Source organism: Balaenoptera acutorostrata, chromosome 2 (assembly GCF_949987535.1).
Source record: "Balaenoptera acutorostrata chromosome 2, mBalAcu1.1, whole genome shotgun sequence".
Lineage (NCBI taxonomy): Eukaryota > Metazoa > Chordata > Mammalia > Artiodactyla > Balaenopteridae > Balaenoptera > Balaenoptera acutorostrata.
Genome location: NC_080065.1, coordinates 85,658,886 through 85,676,719, shown reverse-complemented (window position 1 = coordinate 85,676,719; position 17,834 = coordinate 85,658,886).

Below are 17,834 nucleotides of genomic sequence, written 5' to 3'. Positions count from 1 at the left end.
GTATTCCTTTTATTTCTTTTTCTTCTCTGATTGCCGTGGCTAGGACTTCCAAAACTATGTTGAATAATAGTGGTGAGAGTGGACATCCTTGTCTTCTTCCTGATCTTAGAGGAAATGCTTTCAGTTTTTCAGCATTGAGAATGATGTTTGCTGTGGGTTTGTCGTATATGGGCTTTATTATGTTGAGGTAGGTTCCCTCTATGCCCACTTTCTGGAGACTTTTTATCATAAATGGATGTTGAATTTTGTCAAAAGCTTTCTCTGCATCTATTGAGATGATCATATGGTTTTTCTCCTTCAATTTTTTTTTGTTGTTGTTTTTTGTTTTTGTTTTTGTTTTTTTCCCTATTATTTATTTATTTATTTATTTATTTATGGCTGTGTTGGGTCTTCGTTTCTGTGCGAGGGCTTTCTCTAGTTGCGGCAAGTGAGGGCCACTCTTCATCGCGGTGCGCGGGCCTCTCACTGTCGCGGCCTCTCTTGTTGCGGAGCACAGGCTCCAGACGCGCAGGCTCAGTAATTATGGCTCACGGGCCTAGTTGCTCCACGGCATGTGGGATCCTCCCAGACCAGGGCTCGAACCCGTGTCCCCTGCATTGACAGGCAGACTCTCAACCACTGCGCCACCAGGGAAGCCCTCCTTCAATTTTTTAATATAGTGTATCACATTGATTGATTTGCGTATATTGAAGAATCCTTGCATTCCTGGGATAAACCCCACTTGATCATGGTGTATGATCCTTTTAATGTGCTATTGTATTCTGTTTGCTAGTATTTTGTTGAGGATTTTTGCATCTATGTTCATCAGTAATATTGGCCTGTAGTATTCTTTCTTTGTGACATCTTTGTCGGTTTTGGTACAGGGTGATGGTTACCTTGTAGAATGAGTTTGGGAGTGACCCTCCCTCTGGTATATTTTGGAAGAGTTTGAGAAGGGTAGGTGTTAACTCTTCTCTAAATGTTTGATAGAATTTGCCTGTGAAACCATCTGGTCCTGGGCTTTTCTTTGTTAGAAGATTTTTAATCACAGTTTCAATTTCAGTGCTTGTGATTGGACTGTTCATATTTTCTATTTCTTCCTGGTTCAGTCTCGGAAGGTTGTGCATTTCTAAGAATTTGTCCATTTCTTCCAGGTTGTCCATTTTATTGGCATAGAGTTGCTTGTAGTAGTCTCTTAGGATGCTTTCTACTTCTGCCATGTCTGTTGTAACTTCTCCTTTTTCATTGCTAATTTTATTGATTTGAGTCCTCTCCCTCTTTTTCTTGATGAGTCTGGCTAATGGTTTATCAATTTTGTTTATCTTCTCAAAGAACCAGCTTTTAATTTTATTGATCTTTGCTATTGTTTTCTTTGTTTCTATTTCATTTATTTCTGCTCAGATCTTTATGATTTATTTCCTTCTGCTAACTTTGGGGGTTTATTTGATCTTCTTTCTGTAGTTCCTTTAGGTGTAACGTTAGATTGTTTATTTGAGATTTTTCTTGTTTCTTGAGGTAGGCTTGTATAGCTATAAACTTCCCTCTTAGTACTGCTTTTGCTGCATCCCATAGGTTTTGGATGGTCATGTTTTCATTGTCATTTGTCTCTAGGTATTTTTTGATTTCCTCTTTGATTTCTTCAGTGATCTCTTGGTTATTTAGTGACATATTGTTTAGCCTCAATGTGTTTGTGTTTTTTACGTTTTTTCCCCTGTAATACATTTCTAATCTCATAGTGTTGTTGTCAGAAAAGATGCTTGATATGATTTCAATTTTCTTAAGTTTACTGAGGCTTAATTTGTGACCCAAGATGTGATCTATTATGGAGAATGTTCTGTGCACACTTGAGAAGAAAGTGTAATCTGCAGTTTTTCAATGGAATGTCCAATAAATATTAATTAAATCTATCTGGTCTATTTTGTTATTTAAAGCTTGTGTTTCCTTATTTATTTTCATTTTGGATGATCTGTCCATTGGTGTAAGTGAGGTTTTAAAGTCCCCCACTATTATAGTGTTACTGTCAATTTCCTGTTTTATAGCTGTTAGCAGTTGCCTTATGTATTGAGGTGCTCCTATGTTGGGTGCATATATTTTTATAATTGTTATATCTTCTTCTTGGATTGATCCCTTGATCATTATGTAGTGTCCTTCCTTGTCTCTTGTAACATTCTTTATTTTAAAGTCTATTTTATCTGATATGAGTATTGCTACTCCAGTTTTCTTTTGATTTCCATTTGCATGGAATATCTTTTTCCATCCCCTCACTTTCAGTCTGTATGTGTCCCTAGGTCTGAAGTGGGTCTCTTGTAGACAGCATATAGATGGGTCTTGTTTTTGTATCCATTCAGCAAGCCTGTGTCTTTTGGTTCAAGCATTTAATCTATTCACATTTAAGGTAATTATCAATATGTATGTTCCTATGACCATTTTCTTAATTGTTCTGGGTGTTTTTTTTGTAGGTCCTTTTCTTCTCTTGTGTATCCCACTTAGAGAAGTTCCTTTAACATTTGTTGTAGAGCTGGTTTGGTGGAGCTGAATTCTCTTAGCATTTGCTTGTCTGTAAAGCTTTTGATTTCGCCATCGAATCTGAATGATATCCTTGCCAGGTAGAGTAATCTTTGTGGTAGGTTCTTCCCTTTCATCACTTTAAGTATATCATGCCACTCCCTTCTGGCTTGTAGAGTTTCTGCTGAGAAATCAGCTGTTAACCTTATGGGAGTTCCCTCATATGTTATTTGTCGTTTTTCCCTTGCTGCTTTCAGTAATTTTTCTTTGAGTTTAACTTTTGCCCATTTGATTACTATGTGTCTCAGCGTGTTTCTCCTTGGGTTTATCCTGTATGGGACTTTCTGCACTTCCTGGACTTGGGTGGCTATTTCCTTTGCCATGTTAGGGAAGTTTTCGACTATAATCTCTTCAAATATTTTCTCTGGTCCTTTCTCTCTCTCTTCTCCTTCTGGGACCCCTATAATGCGAATGTTGTTGCGTTTAATGTTGTCCCAGAGGTCTCTTAGGCTGTCTTCATTTCTTTTCATTCCTTTTTCTGTATTCTGTTCCGCAGCAGTGAATTCCACCATTCTGTCTTCCAGGTCACTTATCCATTCTTCTACCTCAGTTATTCTGCTATTGATTCCTTCTAGTGTAGTTTTCATTTTAGTTATTGTGTTGTTCATCTATGTTTGTTTGTTCTTTAATTCTTTTAGGTCTTTGTTAAACATTTCTTGCATCTTCTCGATCTTTGCCTCCATTCTTTTTCTTAGGTCCTGGATCATCTTCACTATCATTATTCTGAATTCTTTTTCTGGAAGGTTGCCTATCTCCACTTCGTTTAGTTGTTTTTGTGGGGTTTTATCTTGTTCCTTCATCTGATACATAGCCCTCTGCCGTTTCATATTGTCTATCTTTCTGTGAATGTGGTTTTTGTTCCACAGGCTGCAGGACTGTAGTTCTTCTTGCTTCTGCTGTCTTCCCTCTGGTGGATGAGGCTATCTAAGAGGCTTGTGCAAGTTTCCTGATGGGAGGGTCTGGTGCTTGGTAGAGCTGCCTGTTGCTCTGGTGGGCAGAGCTCAGTAAAACTTTAATCTGCTTGACTGCTGATGGGTGGGGCTGGGTTCCCTCCCTGTTGGTTGTTTGGCCTGAGGCAAGCCAACACTGGAGACTACCTGGGCTCTTTGTTGGGGCTAATGGCGGACTCTGGGAGGTCTCACACCAAGGAGTACTTCCCAGAACTTCTCCTGCCAGTGTCCTTGTCCCCACGGTGAGCCACACCCACCCACCCCCACCTCTGCAGGAGACCTTCCATCACTAGCAGGTAGATCTGGTTCAGTCTCCCCTGGGGTCACTGCTCCTTCCCCTGTGTTCTGATGGGCACACTACTTTGTGTGTGCCCTCCAAGAGTGGAGTCTCTGTTTCCCCAAGTCCTGTCAAAGTCCTGCAATCAAATCCCACTAGCCTTCAAAGCCTGATTCTCTAGGAATTCCTCCTCCCATTGCCAGACCCCCAGGTTGGGAAGCCTGATGTGGGGCTCAGAACCTTCACTCCAGTGGGTGGACTTCTGTGGTATAAGTGCTCTCCAGTCTGTGAGTCACCCAACCAGGAGTTATGGGATTTGATTTTACTGTGATTGCGCCCCTCCTGCCATCTCATTGTGGCTTCTCCTTTGTCTTTGGATGTGGGGTATCTTTTTTGGTGAGTTCCAGTGTCTTCCTGTTGATGATTGTCCAGCAGCTACTTGTGATTCTGGTGTTCTCACAAGAGGGAGTGAGAGCACGTCCTTCTACTTCGCCATCTTGGTTCAGGGCCAGAAAACATTCTTATATAAATGTTTATTGATACATCATGGCGTTATTCTTTCCATGGACATTATTTATGTTTCTAAAAAATTCTAAGTGTTCTCATTTTAGTGTTCAGTGTTGAGCATAGTATTGGTTCTTTATCTCTAGCAGTTAGAACATTTTTTAAACTTCAACATCCAATTTCATTGTTTTTTTATAATACATTCTTGTTTTTATTTCATCTTGAGTGATCTATTTTTCAGCCCCCACATAGGTCCTCTAATTGGGTAGAATATCTTATTATTTAACCTGTTTCCTCTTTGTGAGTGTGTGCTTAAGCAATGTTGCTTTCATTATTTCCTTTTAATAATATCCTTTCTTTCTCTAGGTCTTTTCTGAATCTAAAAAAGCTATAAAGCTTTTTGCTTTAGCTAACTAAATTTATAGTTGACATACTGATGTTTTAATTCTGAGTTCTGCTACAAGTGAAGGAAAATAATAATAATTGCATTTCACATTTGGATGGCACTTTGGGATTTCAAAATATTTTTCCCGGCACCTTCAAAACAATCTGGATAGATATGTCTATAACTTATACCCTTTCTCTTATTGTTTTACCAGTGTCATAAGCAAGGACCAGAAAGACTAGGTGACATTTCCATGGCCTGGTATAGTTCAAGTGAGATATTATTACTCCACCTCCAGTGTGTTTTCCTTTCAACCAAATCTGACAGCTTTTAAAAATATATACAATATGCAAAGACTTTGATATATTTGGACTAGATGCACGTCAAGGTTGCTTCCAACCATAAGATTACATATTTACAATTGCATCTACAGAAAATGAGAAAAATATGCCAGAAATTATTATTATTAAAATTGTTTTCTTTTTTTCCCTTTGTCTTTCCTGTTTTCCTCCTCTATTCATCTCCTTTTCTCCTCACCCAAGAAGCAGGGGAGAAAACTATGAACATCAGGGAGTCACACTCTGCATGATCACACCCTGCACACTGCCATACTTCCACACTTTCTTTCATCCCTGGGTGCCCAGATTTAAATGACAGCCATGATGTTTTTGGTATATTGATGGGAAAGTTTGTGGGAATTTGGGTCTGCTTTTCTGTAGTAATTGTAACATCTATAGGGTGCAGTACACTGGAATCCAGGGCATGATTTCTCTACTATATTTGGATCTTAGACCTTAGGCTATGCTTACCGTTTTCCAACTGTTAGGATATAGCAACTTATTTCATTTGTAATAGTTTGGGATAATAGAACATGTGGCAGCACAGAGCTCTTCTCTTTTGCACATATAAGAGAAAGGTCATAAAGTCATTCAGGTGGTATAGATAAAATTCAATTTACCCGGTTTTTAGACTCAGTTATTTCCAGAATATCAATAATAAGGAAGACATTTGTGTTGACCTCCACAAATGCATCACCATGTAAGATAATAATATCATTGCTCATGTGCATGGATTTACAGACAGTTTCTCTTTTTTGTAATTTTTAAATTAATATATTTTCTCTGCTTTTGTTTTCTTCACATGAACAAGTGTAGATGAATAAGCCAATGAGTTTTTGAGTGATAATAAACAGAAAACACAGATGGCAAAATTGACACAAAGCTAGAGCTATTGTAAATTGAATAGCATAGGTCAAACTCTTTTAAACTAAAGTATTTTGTTCCCAATAAAATTTCAATCATTTCCAACAGAGCAAGTTCCAATGCCGTTTGTACTGTGCCAGTTCTACTGAAAAATACATTTCAATGCCACAATTACTGTTTGGCAATGCTTAAGAAATATCTACATTGACTTTTTAAAATTTGAGAATGAGAAGCAGTTTTGCAACAACTTGGAATTTTTATGTTAATGAAAAATTACATAGATCTGACTTTATTATTAGGCCATAGTCAGATTATAGTTATGACCATATCTATAATTTTTCTCTGTAGATTTCTCTAACAAGAAGTCTGTTGGGTAAGCTGTTAAGTGTATAATAAATTTAAATCTCCCCTATTCAATATATATAGGCCAAAAGAGATCACCCTGAACTCATGAAGTAGCCATATTTTAAAGAAAGTATGAGAAGTGCATAATATAGAAGAAAGATTTTAACAGTGTTTGTCATGACCAATCAGTAACTAGAAAAATGAGGTGACTGCATGTACCAATTTGATCAGCAATATTATAGTTCTTGATTATCAGTATTGTGTGCTAACTGACCATGAGAGGTGAGTAGGCATGGAAACCTCAGACATATTCTGCTTCTAGGTCAAAGAGACCTTGACAAATCAGAGGCAAACAAAAAAATGCACCAGGACATTGATTTATGATTTACCTTTTCTGAACAAAGATCTTGATGATGTTTTACTGTCTCTCTAAAATCTAAGGCAGTAATCCTGAGATCAAAGCAAAATTCCTCTAGCTAGCCCTTTTGCAGAGCAAAAATGTAAAAATTTAAGAGCAGATTGGATATGTTCTTACTCTATCATACTTGACTAATTGGTCAACACTGTTAATTACTTCACAGAAATTTATGAAACAAACCTGGAAATTTCTTGAAGCAAGTTTTACAAGGCTGAAAAACATTGTCAAATAATTAATGGCCAGTACAACCTCAGCCCATCAGTACAAACTCAGACCATCGGAAAGATGGATACATAAATTCCTTATTATTCTGCCACATAGGACATTGTTATCTAGGCTTGACTAACAGCTTGGCCATGATTGAAGACCTAGTGCTGAGTCTGACAGCAGCTTGGCTATGATTGAAGACCCAGGGCTGTCTCTTAACCAGCCGCCAAACCAAACTTTCCTACGTGACAGATAAGTTGCAGTTCTACCCCATTCTTTTTCTGCTCTGTGATTTCAAAATTATCTTCTTCCATCTATTAACTTCTGTCTAGATCCAAACTACATTCCCCTAATTTTTTATATTTTGATAAAGAACAGTGGTATACCATTTCAAAGTTTACTTAATGTATATACATCCATTAACTTATCAGACTTTGTGAACATGGGTAAGGAAAATATTATTAGTTCCTTTTTATAGCTGAACAAAATCCATGTTCATGGAGAGTAGAAATGTTCAATGAAATCACATAGATGGTAGGTGGTAGAACTACAACACAAATCTATGGCAACTGGGTCTAATTCTCATTTTCTTTTCATTGTACCATTAATTTTCCTAGCAAAAAGTGTGGCTCTCTTGTACTTGACAATATATTAAGAATTATATTTCCCAAGACTCTAAAATAAGAATAGTTTGATTAATCAGAGAATGTTTTACTTTCTAGGATTTAACACCAATTTTTAGCGAATATAGGGACCGAAAGTTTATATATTTAATATAATTTGTTGCTATTAACACCGATATCTTTAACTGCTATGGAAAGCACAGCTCAGCACAGAACCTGCAATTGGCTTTTGGTATTATGGTCTTTTCAAAATATTTACTTTATTCATACATTTAAATCATGTTACCACTTTACCACTTTTACCTAAGTAAATTAAAAAGGAATATTTGGGAAAAATAACATGACTGAAGAGAAACACCGTTAAAGTCTTCAGATTCAGTATATATTAGAGAAGGAAGAAACAAGGACCTGAAGGACAATATAACTGAAAATGAAATTGGCAGCTGAAGCTGAAAGGAAAAATGAACTAAAAAGGGACAAATTAGCAGGTGGAGCTGCGTGCCGTTTTGTCATTAACTATTGTGATTCACAGAGCTCCCTTGGTATTTGTCTCAGGAAAACAGCTACTTTGGGCATTCAGTCAGTTAAACTGTTCAGGATATAAACAAAGTACTGAGAGGAGACAAGGATTGAAGCTGAGCCATTTTAAGGTTACTATTCATACATGCTCCCTTAACCCATGTCATCCTTTCCTCAGGGCCTACATAAATCTGAATGGAATTAGTAAGTTCAACAAAGAAAATTGCACCCATATGCCCTTTAGTCTCCTAGACTTCTGAATATGTTTCTGGACACATTTTGGAGAATTCTGCTAATACTTTTGAACAGTATGAAGGTGGTTGCTGAAGGTGATTTTCCTCTTGGCAACTGCTTTATCAGGTCAAAGTCTAAAACAAGGTCAAGCATGAGAAGAGGGGGTGGAGTGGGCAAGGGGAGGTCTGGTTAGTTACTTGGCAGAGAATCAGGAGGCAGAAAGGGGAAATTTTCTTTTTAGCATTCTTCAGAGGACCACACAAATAATCCTTCTCATTAAAATATTTTCAAATGGTTTGATTTTTCACAAATTTTTCCAGCTGTTCCACGGTCTTCTAAAAGAATATGCTTGACTAGCATAAGATGATAGATATTATTTACTTGAATTCTATGCTATAAACATTTTTTATAAGAACTATAAAAAGAAATGATTCTATTTGAGCTAAGTCAAATATGAGTCTATAATTTCAAAAATATATACAGTTGTACATTGGGGAAAATGTGCTGTTATGTGCTGAAAATTGCACCTGTGATGATCTAGAACTTTGGTGGCTTCGTACTATTCTAAATTTCTACCCTTCTTGGATATACAGCACGAGGTATCCATAGTGAATTATGGCTTGAAAATATTATTTCTTTTTTTTTTAATTTTTATTTATTATTTATCTATTATGTTTATTTTTGGCTGTGTTGGGTCTTCGTTTCTGTGTGAGGGCTTTCTCCAGTTGCGGCGAGTGGGGGCCACTCTTCATCGCGGTGCGCGGGCCTGTCACTATCGCGGCCTCTCTTGTTGCGGAGCAGAGGCTCCAGACGCTCAGGCTCAGTAGTTGCGGCTCACGGGCCCAGTTGCTCCGCGGCATGTGGGATCTTCCCAGACCAGGGCTCGAACCCGTGTCCCCTGCATTGGCAGGCAGATTCTCAACCACTGCGCCACCAGGGAAGCCCCGAAAATATTATTTCTTGCTGGTAACATATGTACAGATTTTGATTTTTGAAAAGTATTGAAAACTACAAATTACAGTCACACCATATAAATAGAACATTACAAATACACATCTGAACTGCATTACCATTCACACCTCATACCTAAAGTTAATAATATTAAGCAATACTAAATCACCCAATTCTGAATCTGTCTAAAGAAATTAAAAGGATTTTGCATTTTTTCTCAGTTTTTCTTTTCTGTGTCAAAGACACAATAGCTTTCAATTAGCTTTGTGGTTTCAGCCCTTAAAGGTGAGCCTGGAAATGTTTGCATTTCTAACATGAGAATTAGCGATAAAATAAAGGATTAGATGATAAACTCCTCCTCCCTGTATTCTTGATAATTCTTTACTAATCTGTTCTGTACTTTGCTCTTATTCTCTGAGGATATAAAGCTACTTGACATTGCTTAAAGCAGCACTCTCAAGCCTACTTTATTTCCTGCTCCTTTGCAATGATTCATCTCTTACTTCATTATGTAATGGCTTTTATGTGTTTCCGTTCTAATCCAGTTTTAAAATTGTATGCAATGTACACTGTTTTTAAAGAACGTTAATAAGTGTGACAAATTATGGATTCCTTTGTGAAAGAGTTTATAAAATATGTGTTAGAAAAGGTTGAACAGGCTTCCTGACTCCAGATATCTCAGAGTCTATAATGTACAAATGAGTGATATGATCTCCAAGAGAAAGATGTAGCATGCCAGTGTGTGAATCATTCATTGGAATTTCTGGATAATTAAAAGCAGGAAATGAGAAGCCTCGTCCTGGGATTTATAGGCCAGCTATTTTGTTGTTGTTTACACTTAATCTAACAGAATCAAAGACACTTTGCTCTCTGAATATGTTTTGGTCAGGTAAAATGTATTTGTAAAACAAAGTAGATTCTAAGTACGTAGTTGCTAAGAGAGTTGATCTTAAAAGTTCTCATTACAATAAAAAAACTGTAAATAAGTGTGGTAATGGATGGTAACTAGACTTACTGTGGTGATCATTTTGCAGTATATACAAACATCGAATCATGTTGTTCTGAGAAATGTGCAGCATTACAGATCAATTCGACAAATACAAAGAGGGCTTACACAATTTGTTTTCTCAAGGCAGTCCAGTAAAGACATGAGCTGTAAATAACACTTTAGGTAGTATACATAACACCTGGTTCCAAAATCTTAATTTCATGATAATACATAATTTTCAGTAGGATTTGTAAGGTGTTAGTAAGTTCGATGACCCTAGAATTTTATAAATTTGTCATTGTTAATAATGAGAAATTGCAACCTATCATTTCTGGTGTATTGTTTTAATTATTTTGAAAAGTATTTTGCTTGAAAAGTTTACACAGATAAGTTTTTTTTTTTTTAAACAGTGTATCACTGTAGTAATTGTTTTGTTTTCAAAGTAGAGGCAAAGAAAGTAAAATGGTAAAGTGTGATTTTTCATATACAATTTTATTTTCCCCAAACAATTTCTATCTGTAAATTACATGAAATATGTTGTATAGGCTACAACACTCACTTTCTAGATCTCAGCCTGGGACTCTACCCCTAGGTGGAGCTCTGGTTTCTTGCTGAGCCAGGAATTACTTACTACTATTTGATACGCGGGGAACACCACAAAGGAAAGAAAAATCACTAGAATGAATGAATAACTGAAGAAAAGGTAGTCTAAGGAACTCTAAGCTATTAACATTTTCATATTACATCACTGAGACACTCAACTGATTATTATAAATACATTTCTAGTATATTTCTCCTGTGTTTTTATAGAAGACCTTTAACAGAGGGACTGATGTAAGACTATCTTTTCTCTAATCTTTTACTTCAGGGTACTCTATTGAAAAACCTATCCTGAAACACATAAAAACAACATTCTAAAAAACTAAATATGATATAGGTGAAAACTGAATAAAGAAATGTAAATCTAAAATTGATTCTAATATTGAATGTTGCGTTGTGCATGTTATTTCTATTAACATTAAAATCATCTGTAATTGTTTTGTTAGAGATAGATGTATAATATATCTGTAATGCTATATTAGATAGTTAAATATTTATTATGTTAGTAGCATCTATTAGATATGTGTGATAGATGTATTAGATATATTAGATATATATGGATATACTTTAAGATATGTTTATATTTATATAAAATATAAATGTAAACTAAGGATTTTTTAAATTTTTATTTGACTACATTAAAACAAAATTGGTGTCTTAGGATTTTGATACTATAAGAGTAGTCAAAAGATTAGCACTGGCATCACCTGGCAGATTTTTAGGAATGCAGAATGCCCACCTCAGACCTACTGAATCAGAATCTACAACCGAACAATTCCCCAGGTCATCTATGCAAATTAAATATTTTCTCAGCTTTTTTGAAGTATTACCAACAAAATTTACCAAAGTCTAGTCTATCAGGTTTTTTTATATGTGTTTGTGACTTTTGTCCAAAGTAATAATTACTTGTCTGTCTAAAAATTCTTTGTGCTACCAAGTTGCTTATATTAATTCTAGTCCTTTTGTATCAATACAGTCCAATTTACTACTAACTGTGTGTAATTAGGCCACATTTTCTAATATATTCTACTGGAATATAAGCTCCCTGAGGACAAACTTAGTCATACTAGTTTATTGAGTATTCCCAGTGTGGTAATCAGGAAAAACAACAAAAAAACTAGGGTGGGGGAGTAGCAGAATCCAAGGATAACAGAAGAGAAAAATGAAATAAACCATCAGAAAAAGAAAGGGTACAAAAAAGAGACTTAGGAGATTGATCTTGGAGAGAGTCCTTAAACTGCTAAACATAAATGTACATACATTTTATATGTGCCTACACCCTCAACAGTAGGTGAATGTGAGCTCCTGCAAGAGTTAATTGAGTTTGTTCACACACGCAAAAATACCACAGAGGAGTGAACAGAGATTTCAGAGAAGGAGGGGATAATTTCTAGGTAATCAGAAACAGCTAATCTTAGTTGTTCATTCATATTATTCTATCATTGCACAACTACTTTAAAACCCATGCTATCTACCACCTTGCTAAAGATGACAAATGTGGGGCTCTGCCATTCCAGGTGTTATTGTCTTGCAGGACAGTACAGCTTCTTCTTTTTTTTTTTTTAATAAATTTATTTATTTATTTATTTATTTATTTATTTATTTATTTATTTTTGGCGGCGTTGGGTCTTCGTTGCTGCGCATGGACTTTCTCTAGTTGCGGAGAGAGGGGGCTACTCTTCATTGCGTTGCACGGGCTTCTCATTGTGGTGGCTTCTCTTGCTGCGGAGCACGGGCTCTAGGCCCGCAGGCTTCAGTAGTTGTGGTATGTGGTCTCAGTAGTTGTGGCTCGCGGGCTCTAGAGCGCAGGCTCAGTAGTTGTGGCACACAGGCTTAGTTGCTCTGCAGCATGTGGGATCTTCCCGGACCAGGGCTCGAACCCGTGTCCCCTGCATTGGCAGGCAGTTTCTTTTTTTTTTTTTTTTTTTTTTTTTTAAAGGATTTTCTTATTTATTTATTTATTTATTTATTTATTTATTTTTGGCTGTGTTGGGTCTTCGGTTCGTGCGAGGGCTTTCTCCAGTTGCGGCAAGCGGGGGCCACTCTTCATCGCGGTGCGGGGACCGCTCTTCATCGCGGTGCGCGGGCCTTTCTCTATCGCGGCCCCTCCCGTCACGGGGCACAGGCTCCAGACGCGCAGGCTCAGCAATTGTGGCTCACGGGCCCAGCTGCTCCGTGGCATGTGGGATCTTCCCAGACCAGGGCTCGAACCCGTGTCCCCTGCATTAGCAGGCAGATTCTCAACCACTGCGCCACCAGGGAAGCCCGGCAGGCAGTTTCTTAACCACTGCACCACCAGGGAAGTCCCCAGTACAGCTTCTTAAGACAGACGTGATTTTAAAATGAAGAAATGGATGTTTTGAGAGTGGAAAAACAGATGGTTATGACATTTTAGAAGGAAAGAAAAGGAAACAATTGCATTATACAAGAGCACTTTAGATGTTCCCACATATTGTGGCTGTGTTCTGAATAGTTTGGTTAAGTATGGGTAAATCATGTGTCAGTCCTTCCAGGAAGCTTGAAACAAACATTGGCTATTCCTTTGTTCAATCAAATATTACTGAAAAATATAATCAAAATGTAACCCTTCTTCTGATCACACAATGAAGCAGAGCCCATAGTAAAAGTCCATTTGCTTACAGGTATGAAACTACAGTAAAGTTAATATTTGACTGTGTATGGTTTGTTACCAGTCATTTGAAATTCAGTCCAAACTTCACCTGAGGATTACTAAAAAAGTCAAAGCCTCCCACACTGTCTGAAGGTGAAAGTGTTACAATTTTGGTCTTAGAGAGAAGACAGAATTACTGATGCACCAAATATGCAGAACTGTGGCAAAATTCCTGTTTAATTTTTTCCATGTTCAAACTATGCATTGTTTATGATGCTTAATTTATGATTCACATTTTTAGATGGTGGCTCAGAGCGGAATAAAATGAAGCAAAGGATAGTCAATGTCTATTTTGGAATTTTAGCATTCCTATGAAACAAATGAGTCTCCCTTTGAAGTTCTGCCTGTAAGCTTTTCAAAATTAATACTTTTGAGTCTGACTGACAATGAGTTTCATAAATACAGAGTTGGCATCTTTTTAATATTGTGACTGCTTGTATATTTAAAACAATTAACATCTTGTTATACTCTGCAAGTAATAAATTATTCTTTTCATTAAATTTAGCTCATATCTTAAAATGAAGTCATTGCATATATGAATAATAAAATTACAGAATGATTGCCAACTTAAATTGGTACTACAGATATTTCCAACTCCTTAAGTGCTGATTTTGTAGCCCCTCTATATATTTCAGTTATCTCAGGATAAACCATTATTATATAGCAAAGGAGTGCTGTATGTCAGTGATGACATGTCAAATATACACTCACATCTCTCTGAAGCAAATTTATAAAAAGGTAATAATTATTTAAAATTTCTTTGTACAGTTTTGATTGTATCAGTCAGAGACCAGTAGGGGATACAGTCAGGATTTGTTACAGAGAATTGCTTTACACAATTGTGGGTGTTAGTTACGCAGTTTTTGTAAGGTTGTTGTTGCAGCTTTAGATACTGAAGTTTGAAATACACAAGACAGACATGAGGAGAGGAAGATCCCTGAGTAGGCTGGAACCCACAGGCAGTAGCTGGAACTCAAAAAGGATGGACTAAAAATCTGTGCTCATTATTACTGCCTTTGACCTTGGTGACAAGGTTATCTGGAAGAAATCAGTGTCCTTATCTAAGGCCCTTCACAGCAAAACTAAACCCACACCTGGACCAGTAGTTAAAGAAACTGAAAGAGGATCTAGGTAAGATAGAGCAATTGCAGGCCCACTGCTGCTTCAGGTCAACAAAGTGAATCAGCAAATATGCAACATGTATTCACGCATGTGTGCACATGTATGGACGCACTATACAATGGTTGCTGCTCCCTCTGTCCTCCAAATCTAGCAAGGATGTCTCTTTTGTCCACCGCCAATATGGAAACATAGAAGAAATGGATTCTGGGAAATGGAGTTCAGCCTAGCTAAGTCGACCCATTCCAAAGCCATCACAGTGATTTTGACATCTAAAGAATTTATATAGCCTATTGCAAAGTAATATTATTTTAAACAGTGATCTCTTCTACTGATTAATGTTTAGTCCATGTTTCATGTAGCTTAGCCAAGCTTAGTTATGATTCTGTTAATACCCTCATCACTGATTTCTATGTTCTTTACATAGGTGGAGTTGGGGGGCGGGGACAGATAGAAGGAAATATAAGAGAAAATTATGTTCATGTCTCATAGCAATTATTTTTCTGAAAATGAAATTTAGAATGAGTTCCTGATCTCAATGGCATAATCAATTTATTAAAATATATATGATTAATTACCTTTTAAAACTCATGATTCAGAAATAATCATTTCTTTCCCTTTATTATTTAATATATTTAAAAATTAAATTTGTTGTTTAGAGATAATCGTGGAGTCACATGCAGTTGTAAGAAATACTGACAAATCCTATGTACACTTGACTCAGTTTCTCCAAAATGCTAAAGGCTTCCAAAACCATTGTAAAATATCACAATCAGAATGTTGACATTGATACAGTCCACATACTGGGTACTTGTGATCACATAGTCTCCCAGTATTCCTCCAGCCTCAGAGTGGTATTGATGTCTTGCTATTGCTCAACTTCAGCTTGTTTCAACATTCTTTGTGTGACTTCTTATTTCTTCCATCACCTATGTAATCAATTTTCTGTGTTAAGTATCCTCTGATCAAAATTCTTAGAGTGGTTTGTGTTTTCTTAATAGGAAACTGACTTGTATGTTCCTTTAGGAGTTTTCCACACTCCTATTACTCACTTCTTTAGGACAAATAATTGTTAAGCGCCTTCTTTGATTCACTGTCTTTTGTTGTTGTTGTTGTTCTTCCTAAAGTAATATAATAATACTGAGCCAGGTAGTACAATGAATTTGTTTTTGTGTCTATTTTCTTCTGACAGTCTATATACTTTTTCCTATTTGAGACATTTGAGCAAGAAAAAAGGATTTCGCCCTTGCTAGTTCATGAATTTTGTAAATCCATCAAAATGATAGCCAAATAACAATCACTCTTGTCATGAACAAATATTTACTTAAAGTTGATCCTTACCTTCAGGTCTTTGAATTATTTGTTTGTTCTTGTATTTTTCTCCATTGTTCTTTCTAATGAGCTTGAATTAGTTTCACTAAGTAAAAAAATCACAATTTAAATAAAAGCTCAATAAAACAATAGATAAATTATTTCTTAAAAGTACATGCACCTTTACAATTATAGGAGCCAAACTATCTGTACCTATAAGCTGATGTCTCCGATGTCATTGATAGTAATGTGAAACCATCCTCACATACCCAATTGTGACTATGCATATCTAATATGAGTTCCCATATTAAACCACCAGAAAGAAACTCAAACTAAGCTATCTTGAAATAATGGTTCTCAGCAGAAAAAGAAAACAAAGTGAATGAAAGCAGATATTAGCTCAAATTAACATGAATTTTGCCCAGTAATGCAATGCAACGTGTACTTTAAAATGTTCAATTAGACTTTCAATGAATAGAATAATACTAAGAATATTAATAGAAGACTCAGTAACTCCTGAGTTCCATATTACTGATTTTAACATTTTGTAGAAAAGGATTTTCCATAAAAGAAAATTTATATATACTACAAAGTATAACAAAACTAGCTGTTAATATCTTGAAATATATTCCTTATTTTCACACAAGTTTCTTCTTTAAGAAGAATGTGCTAGAAAAAAAGAAACTAATCTTTTCATATATCAAAAGCTTATGTTGTCTATACATTTTTCTCATCATGCATTTATTCATATAGAGATTTGCCTATTTACTCCTCTGTTTATTTCCTCCCCTCCTACCACCCTCCCTCCCCCTCCCTTCCCCTCCCCAAGGAGAGGAATAAAATATGTAAGATATTTTCTTTCTTTCTTGACTAGGTACAGGAATAAAATAGATAACATAAACCTTCACTCTCTCTTGTTTTGCTCAGGAAAAAAAACGAGTTTCTGGAAAATGTGAGTTAAAAGAGGTGCTCAGCCTTTATGATTCTTATTAAGCCCTATCTGTTAATAAAAATTTGATCAACTCAGAGAAATTTGCACTTTTTGATAATTAGTAGCCTCTATAAAGCACCTGGTTCTCTTTATTACTCTTGACTTAATCCTCATCTTCCCAGAAACCTCAAGACAAAAACCCAGTCATCAAAATCCATGTGGTACAGACCAGTCTGGAAATGTGTATGGGTTCCAATTCTGGGACCAGTAGTTTGGAGAAGCTTCCTTAGCTGCCTCATAAAATGAATTTTGAGAAATCTTTCTTCTTATCCAAAGCAATTTCTATTTAACTCTGTACAAGGATCTTGGACAAACGTGTCACTTCTCCTTCTCTCTCTCAGGCAAATAAGATGAAAAAGATGAAGAAAAGCAGTATAAATGTAACCACAGAAGGTGAATGATAAAATCTCTAAGAAACTAGGATTTGAAAAAACAAATATTCATACTCAAACCATCTGACTTGGGAGCCTACATTCTCTAACTTCTGCTATGTTAAGGGATGTTGTAAATTGTCCCTAATCCCCTTTTCACAATGGCAATTTCCACCAATTTCTTGATGATTTTTTTCAAGTTTTCTACTTTGACCAATTTGAAATGAAGATCTGCATAAAATAGAAGGTGAATAGTTGTTAGTTACTAAATGATGAGATGATACAGTGATTTGGTTTAGTGACTAAATGGTGAGATGATACAGTGATTTGGTACCTATTGTTGTACATGCCTCAAAGTGAATATGCCAAGCTTTCACCAGTAAACATTACACTGTCACCATTGTGACACAAAGCTTCTGCTAGATTACCAAAGTAATTCAAACTTCAATCTTTTGCTGAGTTAACAGAGACCAAGTAACTACATTTAAAGTTATCTGTCAAATTGGACAGTTTGTTCATACACCACACACACACACACACACACACACACACACGTGCTTGTGTTATACCTACCCACAAACTGAGTCCCAAGTTCCATTATCTTTTTTTTTCAGTAATGATACT